We start from the raw sequence: 19,620 nt of genomic DNA, 5'->3' as shown, positions 1-19,620 counted from the left end.
TCTGCATGGTGACTCGCGGAGCTGATGGTTTTTGTGTTCTGTTTGGAAAGCCCACACGTATGTGTTTAAACCATCCCTATGCATCATTAGCCTGCTCAAAATATTGAAGAGGGCTCACTGGGTCCCTTGTTGGCTCCATAACTGGTATAACGTCCACCAACATATCTCCCTTGGGGCATTGTTGTTTCAAATCCAAACAGGTCATCCTTCTGAAGACCTCAGGGCCGTGCTTGCTCCATTGCTAGCCACTCCAAGTGATGGAAATTCTTCCTGTGACTTCTACCCTCTGACTCTGGTTCTGCCTAAATGCATCCCCTAATTATGGCAAATTCCTTTTCCTCAGATGAACCCTCACATATATAAACCCAGGTGTCCTTAAAGCTTTTCTTTCCCTACTGAGCACCCTCAGCTTCTTAAATCATTAACTGGCAATTTTTCCAGATCCTTGAGCAGATCCTGGCCACCCTTCTCAGGCCTCAGCCCAGGAGGGTTTATTAACCTTTACTGTGTCAGTAAAGGCAGCCTGCATTGTGGTGTTACTCCTGCTTGTCTGGTCTGGAGGTTTTTAGAAATTGAGGGTCTCACTCTTCCTCCAGTCCTAGGGAGCTATGGGTCAGGGCTCAGTTTGGTTGTCCCAAGCTCAGGCAATGGCTATTGTTTGATTTGGCCCTCCCTTGACATAGCAGCTGTTCAGGGCTTTCCTTCCAAGCCCCCCACCTCTCCCAGGGCTGAGTATGGATGGTAGGCTGTGAGCTGTGAGATTCCAGGATTGGGTCCCACTAATCTTGTTCTCTGTCCCTTTGTCAAAGGCATTCAAACCAGAGCAACTCATCTTGAATAAGGGCTGGGTAAAATAAGGCTGGGACCTGCTGGGCTGTAGCCCCAGGAGGGTAAGCATCCTTAGTCACAGATGAGACGAGAGGTTGGCACAAGCTACAGGTCACAAACACCCTGCTGATAAAGCAGGATACAGTAAAGAAGCCAGCCAAAAGCTACCAAAACCAAGATAGTGACGAAAGTGACCTCTGATCATCCTCACTGCTCATTATACACTAATTATAATGCATCAGCATACTAAGATTCACTCCCACCAGTGCCATGACAGTTTACAAATGCCATGGCAATGTCCAGCAATTACTTTATATGATCTAAAAGGAAGAGGAACCCTCAGTTCTGGGAACTCCTTTCCCTTTTCCCCCGGAAACTCATGAATGATCCATCCCTTACTTAACATATGATCAAGAAATAACCATAGAAAGAGTCACTCAGCAGTCTTCAGGGCTGCTCTGACTATGGAGTAGCCATTCTTTTGTTTCTTTACTTGTCTAATAACCTTGCTTTCACTTTACTCTGTAGACTTCCCCCGAATTCTTTCTTGTACAAGAAATATCCAAGAACTGTTTCTTGGGGTCTGGATCAGGACCCCTTTCCGATAACACTTTGACATCCCCAGAAGCCCACGCTGTAGGAATTGGCTCAGATGCAGAAAAGACAGCAGTGGTAGCCTCTTAACTCCTGCTATTTGTCCAACACCCACCCAAGTAGGAGCAAGTCTCCTCTGAGCCCAGAGTGGTGACAGGCTCTGTGCAGCCTTGTGCAGCTCTGCAAAGGCAGGGCTGTGGTTTTATTCTTTGTAGAGGACCTCAGTGGGGTAGAGATGTCTGAAGGGGGGAGTGTGCATTGGACAGGAGCCATAGAGGAGCTGCAAAGCTGACGGACAAGTTGGAGTGCTCTCTGTGCCTCCAACTCTTGGCACCTCCCACCTTCCTTAGGCTGAGAAAACAGTCCAGAGGCAGAGGAGGCTCCACTGGAAAGACAGGGCTTCAATTTTCAGCTGGGAACAGGCTCCCAGCTCCAGTTGGCCCCATTGTTTCTGGACACTGTGGGGAGTTTATCAGAGGCTCTTGTAGAAGCTGTAATCTGCATTTCATTTTATGGATTTATATTTGCTTTGTTCATTTCCCTTTGTTTCCTCAGAGTCACTTTTGGTGTAAATGTTTCTTTTGAATATCCTTCAATAATACCAAAGAAGGAAGCAGTCCTCCCTCAACCTCCATTCTATCTTGATGACTCCTAAGGCTGGAGGGACTAGGTACAGACACCCTCCCTCAGGCAAGGATGGCAGCAAGAAAGAGCTTGAGGCGGTGAAGTGAGGGGTGAGGATTACTGAGCCCCTTCTAAGTGCCAGGCACCTTTATGTATGTAATCAGATTTAATTCTCACTGCAACCCTGCAGATAAACTTGATTATTGCCACTTCATTTTTTTTCAGTGGTGAAAACACAGAGACTCAGAGCAGTTAAGTTACTTGGATTACTCCCAGTAGCAAGTGGCAGAGTCAGGATTGGAATTCAATCTGACCCCAAAGCCTTTCTCCTCTCCATGGTGCCTTGAGGCTCAGAGGGGAAAGAGAGGAATGCTCCACCTCTCCAGCCCAGAGCTGATTTCCCCAGGACCCTGTCTTTTCTCGTCCCTTGAAAAATCCCGCATTTTATATCTATGGGCTGATCCTCTCCCAGGTGTATAAATGAGCATCCTCAGAAATAAGGCATGCTAATGGGAGAAAGAAGAAATACGTCACTTCAATCTGAAGAGCCCAACCCATTTAGACAGGCCCCTAGACTGCGCTCTGTTCTCAGAGCCTCTGGGAAGGGCATACATGTTGGAAAGGCACCAGTTGGCATGAGGTGTTCTGACTGGGCCAGGGACTCATCTGCATGCTCTTCTGCAGGAGAGAATATTGTCTAGTGAACCCTGTGCTGGGGGGTGTAAATGTGGCCAATGCCCTCAGACACTTTGCATCTGTATTCTCAGCCAAACCAAGGGTTCTGAGTATATGGAACTTGTCAAATGGCACAACCCTGGGATGTCAGAACTGGAGGGTTCGCTGGGGTTATCCCATCCAACTTTCTTATATAACAAGAGGGAAGTGAAGCAATTTGTCCAAGTCACACAATTTGTTCACCCAGCAAGCTCCAGATTCCAAGTCTTTCAGGGACTCTCCCAGTACTCTGTCCTCTTCCTAGTGCTTTTCACTGGCCTAAGGGTCATGTCGGTTTCAGCTTAGAATCTCCAGGGGAGTGTTCAGGAATCCACATTTTAAAATGGCCCCAAGGTAATCCCTATGCCCATTAAAAGTTGCCCACATCAAAAAGTTAAAAAGATCTCAAATTAGCAACCTAACTTCACAACTGAAAGAATTAGAGAAGCAAGAACAAATCAACCCCAAAGCTAGCAGGAGATGAGAAATAACAAAAATCAGAGCTGGACTGAAGGAAATTGAGATACAAAAAACCGTTCAAAAGATCAACAAACCCAGGAGTTGTTTTTTTGAAAAGAATTAATAAAATAAATAGGCCACTAGCTAGGCTAATTAAGAAGAGAAAAGATCGAAATAAACACTATTAGAAATGACAAAGGGAATGTTACTACTGACCCCACAGAAATACAAACAACCATCAGAAACTACTATGCACACAAACTAGAAAACCTAGAAGAAATGGATAAATTCCTGGACATGTGCACCCTCCCAAGACTAAGCCAGAAGGAAACTGATTCCCTAAACAGATCAATGATGAGCTCTAAAATTGAATCAGTAATAAATAGGCTACCAACCCAAGAAAGCCAGGGACTTGATAGATTCACAAGAAAATTCTACCAGATGTACAAAGAAGAGCTAGTACCATTCCTATAGAAACTATTCCAAAAAATAGATGAGGAGGGACTCCTCAATTCATTCTATGAGGCCAGCATCATCTTGATACCAAAACCTGGCAGAGACACAACAAAAAAAGAAATCTTCAGGCCAATATCTTTGATGAACATAGATGCAAAAATCCTCAACAAAATACTTGCAAACTGAATTCAGCAGCACATCAAAAAGCTAATCCACCATAATCAAGTAGGCTTCATCCCCAGGATGCAAGGTTGGTTCAACATAAATGTGATTCATCATATAAACAGAACTAAAGACAAAAACTACGTGATTATTTCAGTGACACAGAAAAGTCTTTTGATAAAATTCAACACTGCTTCATGTTAAAAAACTCTCAATAAACTAGGTATTAAAGGAGCATACCTCAAAATAATAAGAGCCATCTATGACAAACCCATGGTCAACATTATACTTAATGGGCAAAAGCTGGAAGCATTCCCCTTGAAAACCAGCACAAGACAAGGATGCCCTCTCTCACCACTTCTATTCAACATAGTATTGGAAGTCCTAGCCAGAGCAATTAGGCAAGAGAAAGAAATAAATCACATCCAAATAGAAAAGAGGAAGCCAAATTATCTTTGTTTGCAGACAACGTGATTCTGTATCTAAAAAACCCCATAGTCTCGGCCCAGAAGCTCCTTCAGCTGATAAACAACTTCAGCAAAGTTGTAGGATATAAAATCAATGTACAAAAATCACTAGCATTCCTATACATCAACAACAGCCAAACTGAGAGCCAAATCAGAAAGGCAATCCCATTCACAATTGCCACAAAAAGAATAAAATATCTGGGAATACAGATAACCAGGGAGGTGAAAGATTTTTACAATGAGAATTACAGGCCAGGTGTGGTGGCTCACGCCTGTAATCCCAGCACTTTGGGAGGCCGAGGCAGGCAGATTGCTTGAGGTCAGGAGTTCAACACCAGCCTGGCTAACATGGTGAAATCTCATCTCTACTAAAAATACAAAAGTTAGCTAGGCATGGTGCCACACTCCTGTAGTCCCAGCTACTCAGGAGACTGAAGCAGAACTGCTTGAACCCAGGAGGCAGAGGTTGCAGTGAGCTGAGATCGTGCCACTGTACTCCAACCTGGGTGACAGAGCAAGACTCTGTCTCAAAAAAAAACCAAAAACAAACAAAAAAAAGAATTACAAAACACTGCTCAAAGAAATCAGAAAAGACACAAACAAATGGAAAAACACCCCCCTGCTCATGGAAAGGAAGAATCAATATCATTAAAATTGTTATACTGCCCAAAGCAATTTACAGATTCCATATTATTCCTATCAGACTACCAATGATGTTATTCACATAACTAGAAAAACCTATTTTAAAATTCATATGGAACCAAAAAAAGAGCCCAAATAGCCAAGGAAATCCTAAGCAAAAAGAACAAAGCTAGAGGCATCATGTTACCCAACTTCAAACTATACTACAAGGCTACAGTAACCAAAACAGCATGGTACTGTCACAAAAACAGGCACACAAACCCATGGAACAGAATAGAAAGCCCAGAAATAAGGCCCCACATCTATGACTATCTGATCTTTGACAAAGCTGACAAAAACAAACAATGGGGAAAAGACTCCCCGTTCAATAAGTGGTGCTGAGATAACTGGCTAGCTATATGCAGAAGATTGAACCCGGACCCCTTCCTTATACCATACAGAAAAATCAACTCAAGATGGATTAAACACTTAAGTGTAAAACCCAAAACTATAAAACCCCTGGAAGACAACCTAGGCAATACCATCCTAAACACAGGAACAGGCAAAGATTTCATAACAAAGACACCAAAAGCAATCACAACGAAAACAAAAATTGACAAGTGGGATCTAATTAAACTTAAAAGCTTCTGCACAGCAAAGCAAATGAAAGTATCAACAGAGTAAACAGACAACCCACAGAATGGGAGAAAATATTTGCAAACTATGCATCTGACAAAGGTCTAATATCCAGCATCTATAAGAAACTTAAATTTACCAGAGGAAAACAACCAACCCCACTAAAAAGTGGGCAAAGGACATAAACAGACACTTCTCAAAAGAATACATACATGTAGCCAAAAATCATATGAAAAAAGCTCAATATAACTAATCACTAGAGCAAAACAAATCAAGGCCACAATGAGATACCATCTTATACCAGTCAGAATGGGTATCATTAAAAAGTCAAAAAATAACAGATGCTGGTGAGGTTGTAGAGAAAAGGGAACATTTATATATTATTGGTGACAGTGTAATTTAGTTCAACTATTGTGGAAAGCAGTATGGTGATTCCTCAAAGAGCTAAAAGTAGAACTACCATTCCTCCCAGCAATCCCATTACTGAGTATATACCCAGAGGAATATATATCATTCGACCATAAAGACACATGCATGCAAATGTTCACTGCAGCACTATTCACAATGGCAAAGACATGGAATCAATCTAAATGCCCATCAATGTCAGATTGGATAAAGAAAATGTGGTATTCATACACCATGTAATACTATGCAGCCATAAAAAAGAATGAGATCCTATCTTTTGCAGGAACATGGATGGAGCTGGAGGCTATTATCCTTAGCAAAGTAACACAGGAACAGAAAACTAAATACTAAATTTTCTCACTTGTGAGAGCTAAATGATAAGAACTTATGAACACAAAGGCCAGCCTCGAGACTGGGTCTATAGGTGATGGCCTGATGACTAGGGCTCTGGGGTCAACCTGGTGCTGGGGCAGGCCTGAAGCCTGGGGCTGTGGGAGGCAGCCAGTGCTGAGGGTGGTCCAGAGTCCAGGGCCACTGCGTCTGGATATTGAGTCTGTGGTGGTTGGCCTGGTGCTAGATGGTCCCAAAGTCTGGGGCCATTGGGGTCAGCCTGGCAGTGGGACGGGCCTAGAGACATTCCACTATGCAGGCCTGGAGCCTGGGGCTGCAGGATCCCTCCTGGCACCAGGGCTGGTTTGGAGGCTTAGTCCATGGGTATCGGCCTGGAGGCTGGGCTGTGGAGTCCTGCCTGGTGCTGAGTTTTACTGAGAAGGCCCAGTGTTAGGCCCCAAGGCAAAGTCAGGTGTTCACTTCCCTCTCCCTCCCCGACATAGAGGGTATCTCTCTGCCCTCTGCTGCCTGGACTAGGGGGAGGGGCGATTTGGGTGATGTAAAACTCTCCTTCCTACCCTCTTAAACACCTCTTACTTCTGTGCTACAACCCACTTGCTATAATCTCTCACTTGGTTTCCTTAGCTCTTTGAGGGCGTTTCCATGCATGGAGAGTTGTTCAAATTGATGTTTCTGTGGGTAGATGGGCACTGGAAAACCCTATTCCTCCATCTTGCTTATGTGTTGATCCACACAATACCCCCAATCTGAACCTAGTAGACAAGATAAAGACCTCACTGTCTACTGAGATGTGTGGCTCATGTCCAGAGTACCTGAGAGTCAGTGATAAGAAACTGCAATATCCTGGAGCTCACACACATCTCCGAACCCAAATCCTTGCCAAAGCCAGGCTTCTAGAGATCCCTGTGCACGTAACAAAGGAAGATTCCCAGGGCTGTGCCAGCATTAACCCATTAAAGTACCAATGCTGCAATCACAGCAACCTGGTGACCACGAGGCCCAGTATCCATCATGACTACTTAAAGAATGATTATTCTTTGAGTTAAAGCCCCGCAGTCACAGGTGGGACCATACCAATGGCTCACATATTATATACTTTCATACTGGTTGATGAATAACCTCTGTCCAGAGCCCCTCAAGTCCTTTGGAGAACTCCAGCTGCCTTGGGCTCCTCCTACAGTCCAGCTGAAGGCCTCCAAAGGGTAGGGCTGAGGTTGGTTCTGATTGCTCATGTGGGTGGGCTTCCCCAAAGTCCTACTGGACGCCACCCTTGGCTTCCTATGTCCAGAGGACCAAGCTATGCCTTGCATACACCTGGCTCAAAGAATCCCAGGTAGGTACCTATGGAGTTACTTTAGTATTTTTCACAAGCTGTTGGCCTGTGAGTCAGCTCTCATTCCTGTATCTCCCCTGGCAAACTGCGCCTGACCTTGGTTCCTGGTGCCCAGCTAATCCTTAGGAATGCATCTCCCAATCATCAGCCAGTCTCCCCTAGACTTCTTCTCAGACAGCAGCCCATTGTACAAACTGCAGCCTCTGAGAGAGCTGGGAAAAGAAGGGGAGGTAATTTAATAATTACCCCTGTATACGTGGGGCTTGTTCTATTGCAAGGGATAAAGACCCATTCAAGCTAGCTTGGTAGAGAGGATTTATTGTAAGGCTCCACATATAAGATTAAGGGGAGCCTCTGGGAAATCTAGGACCAGAAACTATATTAAAGTTTGCCTCAGTAATTCCAGCTGTGTATTCAAGGCAATTTTAATTTCCAGGAAGCAGTTGCTAGGGACTTTCCCTCTAATTTAGGGGTTGCACACACCAATACCTACACAGGCATGCACCAGTGCCTACATGGGGCAGGCAGGTAAGCTGAGTGTGAGCATAACAAGGCAGGGTGGAGGCTGGGGGATGGGAGAACATATGACCCAGGAAAAGCGGGCAGCTGCAGGGCCTAGCTCCAGCTGATTGCAGCCAGGACATGCTGACTCTGTGTTACAGAGCTTCTGACTTTTTAAGAGAAGCCAAAGAGCTGGGTTTTTATGCAAAATATCCCAAAGTTTAAAGATCGGTAACAGATTCACAAAAATGCAGAACACGATATGGTCTGGATGAGATGAATCTTATTCCATGACTACCAGTGTTGTGCCTTTTCAGTTCTTTCACTATTGACCTGACCTGTCCTCCAATGACTGGGGAATTCCCTTGCTTTATTTTTGTTTTGTTTTGTTTAGACAGGGTCTCACATTGTCACCCATGCTGGAGTGCAGTGGCGCGATCTTGGCTCACTGCAGCTTCGACCTCACGGGCTCAAGGAATACTCCCACCTCAGCCTCCCAAGTAGCTGGGACTACAGCCGCACACCACCATGCTCACCTAATTTTTTGTATTTTTTGTAGAGACAGGGTTTCACCATGTTGCCCAGGCTGGTCTTGAACCTCTGAGCTCAAGTGATCCACCCACCTCAGCCTCCCAAAGTGCTGGGATCACAGGCGTGAGCCACCGCGCCAGGCTGAATTCTTTCTTTACTTCCTATTCAGGCTCCTAAGGAAAGAAAACCAGCTGACCCAGCCAATCCTTTTGGGTCAGATCAGGTCAGGCCGTGATTAGTTTGTCTTAAGGTCAGGGATCTACTCCTGCCTACTCTAATCAGCTGTGGCCAGCAGGCAAGATGGGATGTGGGAGCAAAGTGCATTCCCATTTCGTATGACTCCAAAGTGCACTCTTAACTCCTGCACTCCATCCTGCCTCTCAGTTAGGTCAAAAGTCTGAAAAGGTCTGAAGTGACTTTTGTAGATATTACACTTTCCAAGAAGGGCTTTGGTGAAGAGGTATTTCAGCTTCCTCCTAAACTGGCATCAGCTTCTTCTTTTTCTTTTCTCCCCGCCCCTCCACCCATGTTTTGTTCCATTTCTCCTAGTCTCCATACAAAACCAGTAAAGTGATTTTCTTGCCGGCTAGTAAAATTATAAAAATGATTTAAACTGCTCTCTTACTATCTTAAAACAGATTTCTCCCTGTCAGTAACAAGCAGGAAGATGAATGAAAGAAAACAGGTCAGCATTTCTAGCTTTTCAAGCTGTTTTTCAATAAGGAAAGAGGCAAAGAAAACTCCAGAGATGGATATGAATTGCATTGAAAATATTTCCTCTAGGAGAAAAGTCGCTGCTTCGCTGAGAGGGCTCATTTATTGATTTAATCAGCCTGCGGGAGCACCTTCTCCAGTGAAAGATGTTGAGTGGGAGCGGCCTGGTCTGCAGTGTGTGCTTATGGTGCTGATAGCACTGTGGCCGCTGATGCTGATAGTGCTTTTCACCTGTGCCCACGTGTGTGATGGGGGAAGACATGCCTCCCTGTGAATGCTGGCGTGCTCCCTGTCACTCCAGGATGTCACTTGTCCTGATGTCCTATCTGAGTTCTCTGTAGGCATACTACAAGAAATCTGATGACTTTGGGAGAAAGAAGATGATACATTTTTTTTTTTTTTTTTTTTTGAGCCAGAATCTTGCTCTGTCGCCCAGACTGGAGTGCGGTGGCTCAATCTCAGCTCACTGCAACCTCCCAACCTCTGCCTCCTGGGTTCAAGCGATCCTCCTGCCTCAGCCGCCCACATAGCTGGGATTACAGGCACCCACCACCGTGCCTTGCTAATTTTTGTATTTTTAGTAGAGTCGGGGTTTCACCATGTTGGCCAGGCTAGTCTGGAATTCCTGACCTCAAGTGATCCACCCACCTCGGCCTCCCAAAGTGCTGGAATTACAGGTGTGAGCCACCGCGCCCAGCCAGATGATACATTCTTGATTCCCCCAAATTCCTAGAGTGTAAGAGCCAGAAGGACTCTCCACTCAACCCCTTTGTCATACAGATGAGGAAACTGAGGCCCGAGAGGCAACCTGCCCACTTGTTGTGACTGAGAGCTGCACCTCAAGGAGGACTGGTCTTTCCTATAAAACTCTGCCCTCAGAGTTGCTTGGGACTGACAGAGAAAAACGTGCACCCAGTCTCCAGGGGCAAGAGCAAGGCTCTATAAAAAGGATGATCTGTGTATTTATTCTGTCTCCTGTTGTCTTTGGCACGGCTCTGCCCGCCAGTCCTTAACCCTTTGCAGAGCTCTGGGCAGCGTCTCCCTGGTGGATTAGGGTCTAATCACTAGGAGAAGGGTGAGGGCAAGCTCTTAAAAGAGTAGCAAATATGGAAAGTTCCCGAGTGAGTGTTAGGGGAGATGTACTGGGGGAGTGGGGGGACGGACTTGGAGGGAGAACGAGGGCGCGAGAAAACCGTCTTCCAGGACTTCCCACCAGTGGAATGGCACTTTTGACAGATTTTCCTTATTTGTCTGTGAAGGGGATTCAGATCATTCAAGATGGACTCAAGTGGTTTCTAAGGCAACAGTGTTATAGTCATCACTGCCATGGAAACCCTTTCTGTGGCATAATATAAATATTTTCCTTTAAGAATGAGAAAGAGAGTTGAGTGGGCGACAAGTTGTTTTCTAATGCTCACACGCTATGGCCGAAGTCTGCAATGGATGGGAGAAAGGGGAGGACCAAATTAGCTCAGATTCTTTACAGTTCACAGCATCAGCTGTTTTTATTTATTTGTTTTAGATAGCAAAGCCAAAAAAAGTTGCATGGGGGCAAAAATGCCAACTAAAATAGTCCATAGTTCTGAAGTAGAGAGAAGTCAGAATTTCCCATTTTCTCTTGTTTCTCTCGGGGTAGTCTATATGACTGGCGCTCCTTGGAAGCAGTGCTAAGGGCATTGCCAAGAGTTTCCAGGGCCTCCTCTTTCTCCTGAAACCTTCTTCAAGGAGGTAAAGTTTTAAGAGAGTTCAAGAGTACCAGAGACTTCCAGGGAGTAGTAGTTTTTGTCGTGACAAGCATGGACATTTTCTTGCGTCATGTACTGTTTCAGAAGGTAGAGACCACAAAAAGGCTTCTTACTGTGGCCACCGTGGACATCTTCCCAAGATGTGGCATTGTGGCCACATCATTGCTGCACCCAGTTTCCTCAGAAGAAATACTTGTTGCTTAGGTGGGGAGACAGGACCCATTGACCTGGGAGGTAACTTCCAATGCCAAGATTCTAGAATTTCTTGGTTCTTCTCTCAATAGCTTATGATTCTAACAGTCAATGGTTCTGTATTCAAAGATTTTCTGGTTTTATTATTCTAGGAGCCTGCTTTTAAAAACTGGGTGTCAGAACAAGCCCCAAGGGCAACAGCTATGGGTAGGCTGGAGGAAATGGTCCCTGTTTTGGTGCTGCACTGGTCTCTGCATGATCACTCCCAGAGCCCAGAACACCGATATCAAGGCCTTTGCCTGGCTCTTCTCCAGATGGTTTTCTATTGCAGGAGTTTTGCTGGCAGAGAGCTTATGATGAAACAGGCTTACAGAAGGCATGACCAGGCTGCAGGGATGACTGGGACCTGAAAACAACCAGCATCATCATTCTTGAAAGTTTGCTGACTTTCCTGTATTTACTTTCCATGCACTATGAGGAGGAGAATAATAGTGGTTCTCTAATCAAGGGGCATTCACGGAGGGGCCTAGCCAGGCAGCCTGACCCTGTAGACCTGCTCTGCTCCAGAGAACAGTGGAGGGGAGGGTGGCTTTGCATGGAAGTTTATGCTACAGTAGGATGAAAAGATTGGCTTGGGAGTCTGTGAAGGCTCAGAATTTTTATTCCAGTCTATCTACTAGCTCCCAGGGGATGTGTCTGGGAGAGGTCTCAGTTGTGTGATGCTGGGAGGAGCTTTAGATCCCCTCAGCCCTGGCTTACTGGTCTGCAATGGGAGAATAGCACAATTAATGGAGCAGACAATAACCAAATCTGTTAAATGATTTCAGGTTTAGAAACGAGGCATGTATACGTATTTAACACTTCTCAGAATGTCAAGGAACCCTCCTCAGAGCAAGAGCTCGAATTTACAAAAGAAGCACTACCTCCTTTATCACACAGTAAAATAAAGGACCGTGTCTGCTCCAGGACATGGCTGGTTACAATTTTGTTTTAAAGAAATCACCAGGTGGGTGCATGGATAAGGGATCCTTGATAAGTTGTTTTTTTTTTCCTCCTCGCTGTGTAAACAGCTTTATTGCTGTTTCAGTTTATATAATTAACACTTGCTCTTTGGAATAATTTGAACAGTGTATAAAAGTGTAGGAAATAACTTAAAAGTTCACCTTCCTATAGGAGCTGGATTTTATGAAATAATTAATTAAAATAAAAAACCATTTAAAATCCCACCACCCTGAGATGATTCCATCAGCCACTTGTTGACAGTATTTTGCATATACCTAAGTTTTTTACATACACATATTTAACATAAATGAGATGTTTTTATTTTGGGAGATATTTTTAAACACGCAGTCTTTTGCTATCTTACCTTCCTGCTTCTCTTCTGCATGCCTCTTTATCTGCACCAACTCTCCTTCCCATTCCAGGTAACCCCTGAAAACCACCTGGTGTAGAGCCACCTTGTCTAGAAACCAGGGAGGCAGGGAAGAAATAAGAAATATATTCTAGAAATATCTTCAAGTCTTCTGAAACAGATCTAACCCTTTTATTAGCTTAGTCCCCAGTCGTTTTCTGGTTTTTGTTTGTTTGTTTTCCTTTTGTTTGGATTTTAATTGGGGGTTTGGGTGGCTACTTGGAACAAGGGTGCCATGAGTAATATTGACTCTATGGTCATTAAATGTCCATGGACTCTTGCTCCTATCAGATTCCAAGGAGAGGGACTCATGAAGGGAAGCGTATGTAGATTTTCTTGTTTTAAAAGGTAGAGCAAAGCTGATCTCCAAAAGGGGCACTGTCACATTTCTACTTATGAAGAAAGACAGTATTTGGGGGGAAACTTCACCCCAATATTCCCATAACTAGTAGCCGTTTTCATTCTCTTCAACTTTTTGCCATTTGGGTGGGGCTAAAGTGATACCTCATAATTTTTTTCTTTTTCTTTTTTTTTTTTTTTAAGATGGAGTTTCATTCTTGTTGCCCAGGCTGGAGTGCAATGGCATGATCTCGGCTCACTGCAACCTCCGCCTCCCAGGTTCAAGCAATTCTCCTGCCTCAGCCTCCCAAGTAGCTGGGATTACAGGCAGGTGCCATCATGCCCAGCTAATTTTTGTATTTTTAGTAGAGTCAGGGCTTCACTATGTTGGTCAGGCTGGTCTTGAACTCCTGACCTCAGGTGATCCGCCTGCCTTGGCCTCCCAAAGTGCTGGGATTACAGGCGTGAGCCACCGTGCCTGGCCAATACCTCATAATTTTTAAGGGCTGTATTCCTCTAATTATCGGGGGTGCTGGGCATATTTTTATATATTTATTGGCCACTTTGTATTTCTGTACATTGTCTGTTCAAAGCTTTTGCCTTTTTTTCTCTATCACTTTTTTTATTTTTTAATTTAGAATAATTTTAAACTTTCAGAAGATAGCCACATGATATCACGGGGGTCACTAACCTTGATCACTTGGCTAATGTTCTTCACCACAAAGTTATTTTCCCAAAGTTCAGTTTTCTCTTGACTTCAGCTGAGCCACACTGCCCAGCTCTCCAGCCAAATCTAAATACTGCAGCTGACACATGAGAAATCCCTGCCAGTTATAGACAAAGGCCAGTCATGGATGGGCAATGATCTTGCAAAGTCTGCTGGCTTCTCCACTGATTGTTATATGACAATAATAGTTGTTGACACTTTTTGAGTTCTTACTGTGTGCCATAGGAAGCTTAAGTAATCTTTTACTGCTACTCATTGATTTCAAGCAACCTGTCTTAATCCTTAGCAGTGTTCTTTTTGTCAGTAATTAATTTTTCATCCAAGTAGCAGATGTTCATAACTTGAAAGTCAAATGGTGCTACAGGGCCCATATTGAAAACCCCAAAGCCTTTACCTACGCCTTCCACCATCCCATTCTCCAGTTCTGTTGCCTAGGGCAACCATCCACAAAACTTTTAGCTAGCTCTTCTAGTATTTGCTTCTATTTTTCTTTCTAATGTTTCACCTGTCATTTTTAGCCATTTTCTACTAACCTCCCACCATGGTAGATAAGGACTTAGTTTTCATATGCTAATGCTCCTTCTCATTTTGTCTCTTGCATCTTCCAAACATAGTTATTTCACAATGTTTGGTTAAATTGACAGTCCATATTTCATTCTGGCTATACAAATATTTTTCATGGTTGAATCAAGAAGTGGGCTGTATTATGCTTTAATTCTTATATGGCCCTTAGTTTTTCCAGGGCTTACAATTTATGTTTCACATTTGCATGCTTTTCTGCAGTGTTATTTTTCCCCCGAATGCTCCATCATCCCTAACTTATTCCAGTCTACTGAATTTTCTATAAGCTGAACCACATCACTTTCATGTATTTTTTCCCCAGAGACTGTTTCTGGTTTAAAGGTCTTTCTGATAGTATCATGTTCTTGTTTTATGATGCAATATCATTTCTTTTATCCTTTTTTTTTTTTCTTGAGACAGAGTCTTGTTCTGTCGCTCAGGCTGGAGTGCAATGGCATGATCTCGACTCACTGCAACCTCTACCTTCTGGGTTCAAGTGATTCTCCTGCCTCAGCCTCCCTAGTAGCATGCCACCACACCCGGCTAATTTTTTTGTATTTTTAGTAGAGACACGGTTTCACCATATTGGCCAGACTGGTCTTGAACTCCTGACCTTGTGATCCGCCCACCTCGGCCTCCCAAAGTGCTGGGATTACAGGCATGAGCCACTGCTCCCGGCCGCAATATCATTTCTAATGTTCCCTATATTGTCTGTTTCCCCCACATTCCTTTTTCTTTTCTGGATATTTTGTCTCTCCTATGTTGGAAGCTTTCCTTGTATGTCATATCCTTGGCTATCTATTCATGTTAAGAGTGACGCACTAAGAGTCTTGTAGGAAGCTCTGCAGTGTGTGCATAGAGCTGTCAGCTGATTGACTTTTCTTTAGGGTTTTCAAATCCTGAGCCATCATTTTCACAGGGACAAACTCAAATATCAGCTTCCTGGCTATGTGGGATGAGGAGGGGACCTGGGATCCCAACACACTCTATGCAGACTTCGAACCAACGACTCTTGTTTTCAGACCAACGCTTCATCCCTTTTCTCAGCAAAGCCTCCAAATCCTAAACCTCTCAGGATTTCTGTGGGTTCCTCTTCATGCCAATTTTTTTATGACAGACCCTTAAGTTATAGTTTGCTCCTGTCCGCTGAGTCAGCAACCACTTCTTCATTTGCTATTTGTCTTCCAAAAACTCATCTAAATGTCTTGTCTGCTGTTGCTCTCCTGTTCTCCTTGTCCTTGTGCCCATTTTTATTCTTTACTATCATTTTGGCAAGGTTTTGGTAGGGCAGAGAAAGAACAACTGTAGTCAATCAGCTTTTTAAAACTGACACCTATTATATGAGTTCTAAAACTTTGAGCCTCCCAAAAGAAAGGAAGTAGAGTCTCAATTCCTTTCTTCTAGAAATCTCCTTGCCACCTACAGAAACTTGCTGACTTATTTCTAAGGTAAATCTTCAGTTTCTCTGAACCAAAAGCTATGCATGGATAGACTTGAACAACCTTATCCTCAAAGGCTTTAAAATTGCAGACGCAAGATGCAGACGTGGGGACAGTTAGGAATCAGTTCAGCATGGTGGGTAATAAAATGCTGTCTTACGTGGCGTGGGAAAATCTTTGAATAAAAATCACCCTTTAGTCTTCTCTAAACAGAAGGGCAATGCCTCATTGTAATTCCTGGTGTTATTTGTCTTCTGACATCAAGGTCAGACTATTTCCCTGGCATGTTCTCAGACAAACTTCTAAAATATCTGGCCACCTCACAAAACCTCAAGGCAAGCTCTGGACATTTTTAGGGCATATACAGTATCTAGAACACAGCAAGTTCTTAATCAGTTGCTTCATAGCTTGGGATTGAATGACTTCAATGCCTTTTAGAATTTGCCTTCTTCACTAGTAACCAAGGCTATAAATCCAGTTCCTACGTATTTCCTAGTTAAAAGTATGCTACAGCCTAGGAAGCTTCCAATTTGCCTTCTTCACTACTAACCAAGGCTGTAATCTAGTTCCTGCATATTTCCCAGTTAAAATTATGCTATGGCTTAGAAAGCTTCCAATTCAAAATCTCTTCTGTTGATGACAGGAGTGAAGGATAGGAGGAAAGGGGCAAAGACTTAGGAAGAAGAAATGGTTTAGGGGACCAGGCCCAGGGCCCCGCTGCCAGGCAGCCACAGGACACTTTTGGGAGAGAGCTGCTTAAGGCTGTAGGTAAAAGGGAAAGGAACTGGGGAGGGGAGAGTCCTGGGTGGGTGGTAACAATTTGTCTCATTGGTTCATGCCTATGGTTGAAAAATGCTGCTCTGGGGTGCACATTGGAATCACCTGGGAAACTTAAAAAAACGATTGATTCCTGGGTCTCAACCCAGATCAATCAAATCAGAATCTCCAGGCATAAGGCCCAGGCATTCACATTTTTTTAGATCTCCCCAACTAATTCTAATGTGCATCCTGGACTGAGAACCAATGGCCTTGACCTTCGCTTATCACTCTTTCATTCAGCAAATATTTACTGAGTGTTTACCACATGCCAGGCCTCTCCCTAGGTGCTGGGGACTGGGCACTGAATTAAGCAGACAAAGATTCCAGCCTTCAGGGAACTGGACTTCTAGTGCTTCCTCCATAGGGCGTGCCTCAAGGCTTCAGGGCACAGGCTTTAGAAACAGACCCCACTATAAGCCACATCCCACCACAGGCAACAGAACCCAGGGCATGTGCCAGCTACTCTGAGTCTCTTTCAGTGTGTTCATAGCTGAAATATGACTCTTCATATCTGCTTCACAAGGTAGCCACAGAGGGAAGGGAGGTTATGAATGTGAGTGGAGCCTGGCAGGGAGGAAGGAGTGGGGAGAGGGAGGGGAAGGAGCCAGGCACCTTGGAGATGTTGAGGAAGTGGTGCCGCCTCACACACCAAAGAGGGAAGTAATCAGAGCCATTCCAGGGAAAAGCAATTCAACATTTTTTTTTTTTTTTTTTTTTTTTTTTTTTTTTGAGACGGTGTCTCACTCTGTCACCCAGGCTGGAGTACAGTGGTGCAATCTTGGCTTACTGCAACATCCGCCTCCCAGGTTCAAGCGATTCTCCTGCCTCAGACTCCCAAGTAGCTGGGATTACAGGTGCCCACCACCACACCCAGCTAATTTTTGTATTTTTAGTAGAGACGGGGTTTCACCATGTTGGCCAGGATAGTCTCAGTTTCTCCTGACCTCAAGTGATCCACCCGTCTCGGCCTCCCAATGTGCTGGGATTACAGGCGTGAGCTGCCGTGCCTGGCCACAATCAAACAAATTTTAAGTAAAGTCTGAAAAACTGTTTGGGAAGAAAAAAAAATTAAAGGAGGCTTTTTGAGCAAAGTGCAGGAGAAAGAGGAAACAAATGCAATAACTGCCTCCTTCCTGCCAACTGGTTGACTATAGAAAGTTTGCACCTTATAAAAGGTGGTTTCACACCATGCAAGGGCCCAGCTGGAGCAGCAGGTGAGAGAGCCATAAGGAATGAGTCTGAGGAACAACAAATGGTACAAACCTTTGATGAGGCTGGTGAGGAGGGCAAGAGGGGGGCGACAAAGCCCCAGGGAGAATGATTTGGAGGAATCTAAGAGATCATATGTCCCAACCCTCTGTGCCTAAAGGGCCTGCCTGTAGGTCGTACAACCAGTTAGTACAAAGTCTGGGAAAAGAGGAGTCCCAGGGCTCCCCACTGCTCTTCCTCCTCACCCCGCAAATGGGAGCGACAGATCTGGAGAAAGTGTTTAATTCCACAAAGCAGGCACAGCCCTGTGATCTGCGTTAATCTGATTTTATCCACCCTATTCTGGCTCCTCCTGCAGGGGATGGAATCTCCAGGGAACCTCAGGCTTCAGTGAGCTGGGCTACCTCTCATTCCAACGACCTGCTGCCCTGGCATCTCCAGAGGCCAGTGGCAAACAGTGCCCCTCCAGCCTGACTTGTTGGGTCCAGAGAAAAGAGTGGGGGATTATCACTAAACCACTTTACCAGGATTTTTGCAGAAACTGAGGCCCAAGTTTGGGGCCTAGTTGAGAAGCGGGCTCAGAGGCACTTCACTGAGGTCTGAATAAGGAGAGAGTTTTGAGAGTTTTTGTCTATCCTTCCTCTTGTGCAAGGAAAGGCCATCTTTCTTTCCTCTGAACAATATAAGTCTGTTCTTTGTTCAGTTGCCTTTATTCATTAAGGACTATCTGAAGCACGTGTAGAGATTTGATAGGAGAGAATATTTAATGAGGGAAATTTCTATGTGAATAAAAAGCAGTACAAAGATGAGTGGTTGGAGCAGACAATAAACCCAGTTTCTGAGTCCAGAGGGCAGCCAAGATTGCTACATATTGAACTTGAGACGTCTTTAGATGGTGGAGTGAAGATGGCAGTGGCAAGCTGACGGGTTTCCTGGTTTGCGGTGTGAATGTCTTTGGTGATTGCATAGACATGAGGGTCACAGTCATGGTTATTACTCAGTGTAGATGGTGGAAGATATGGATGAAAGAATGTCAAATATGCATGATAGCGGAATCCAGTTACAGGTGGATAACAAAACCTCCAAGGCAATAAACAGGACCAGAATCTGATAACCCACAAGGGTATGCTATAGTTTTTCACTGCAACACAAAATGTTCTCTATGATCAGCCCCATTTCTGATTAAAAATAACCAAACTAAGATTATTCTTGCTTGTGAAATAAGTCAAATCTTACTAGATTTGGCGTGATTATTTAGATAAGTGCAATGAGAATGGTAACTGATCAGACAGACTTTTTGAAGTTTTCTTTGCTGGACATCTCCATGACGAATCTCAGATAAGACTTTTAAAATGCTTCTCAAGACCAGACAGCCAAGCCAGGAACTCACCACCAGATTTTACTGGCAATACCTATAGATTTGGGTTAATTCCTCTTCTTGAGGTCCCCAAAATTTCCTGGGTCCGCTGGGAAGTGGCCTTCCTTGCTCACTTGTATGGCTGGAAACACTGTAAGCCAGGTACTGAGACAAGTAGTCTTTTTCTTTCTTTGTCTTTCTTTCTTTTCTCTTTCTTTCTTTCTTTCTTTCCTTTCCTTTCCTTCTTTCTTTCTTTCTCTCTCTTTCTCTCTCTCTCTTTCTTTCTTTTTCTTTTTTTTTTTTTTTTTGAGACGGAGTTTCGCTTTTGTTGCCCAGGCTGGAGTGCAATGGGTGCAATTTCTGCTCACTGCAACTTCCAACTCCCGGGTTCAAGTGATTCTCCTGCCTCAGCCTCCTGAGTAACT

The 19,620-nt window shown here is 44.3% G+C and overlaps 1 long non-coding RNA gene across 1 annotated transcript in view; it reads left to right on the top strand.

The window, feature by feature from the left end:
• Positions 1 to 10,793: 10,793 nt before the first annotated feature.
• Positions 10,794 to 19,620, top strand: part of LOC115837359 — a 40,227-nt gene continuing 31,400 nt past the window's right edge. Inside the window, exons 1-2 of the long non-coding RNA XR_004032412.1 lie at positions 10,794 to 11,345; positions 12,161 to 12,339. This is a non-coding gene — a long non-coding RNA (uncharacterized LOC115837359). The remainder of the gene's footprint in view (positions 11,346 to 12,160; positions 12,340 to 19,620) is intronic.

This window comes from Nomascus leucogenys, chromosome 11, assembly GCF_006542625.1.
Source record: "Nomascus leucogenys isolate Asia chromosome 11, Asia_NLE_v1, whole genome shotgun sequence".
Taxonomy (NCBI): Eukaryota; Metazoa; Chordata; class Mammalia; order Primates; family Hylobatidae; genus Nomascus; species Nomascus leucogenys.
The sequence above is the reverse complement of the archived record's forward strand: the minus strand, read 5'-3'. Positions and strand labels throughout refer to the sequence as shown.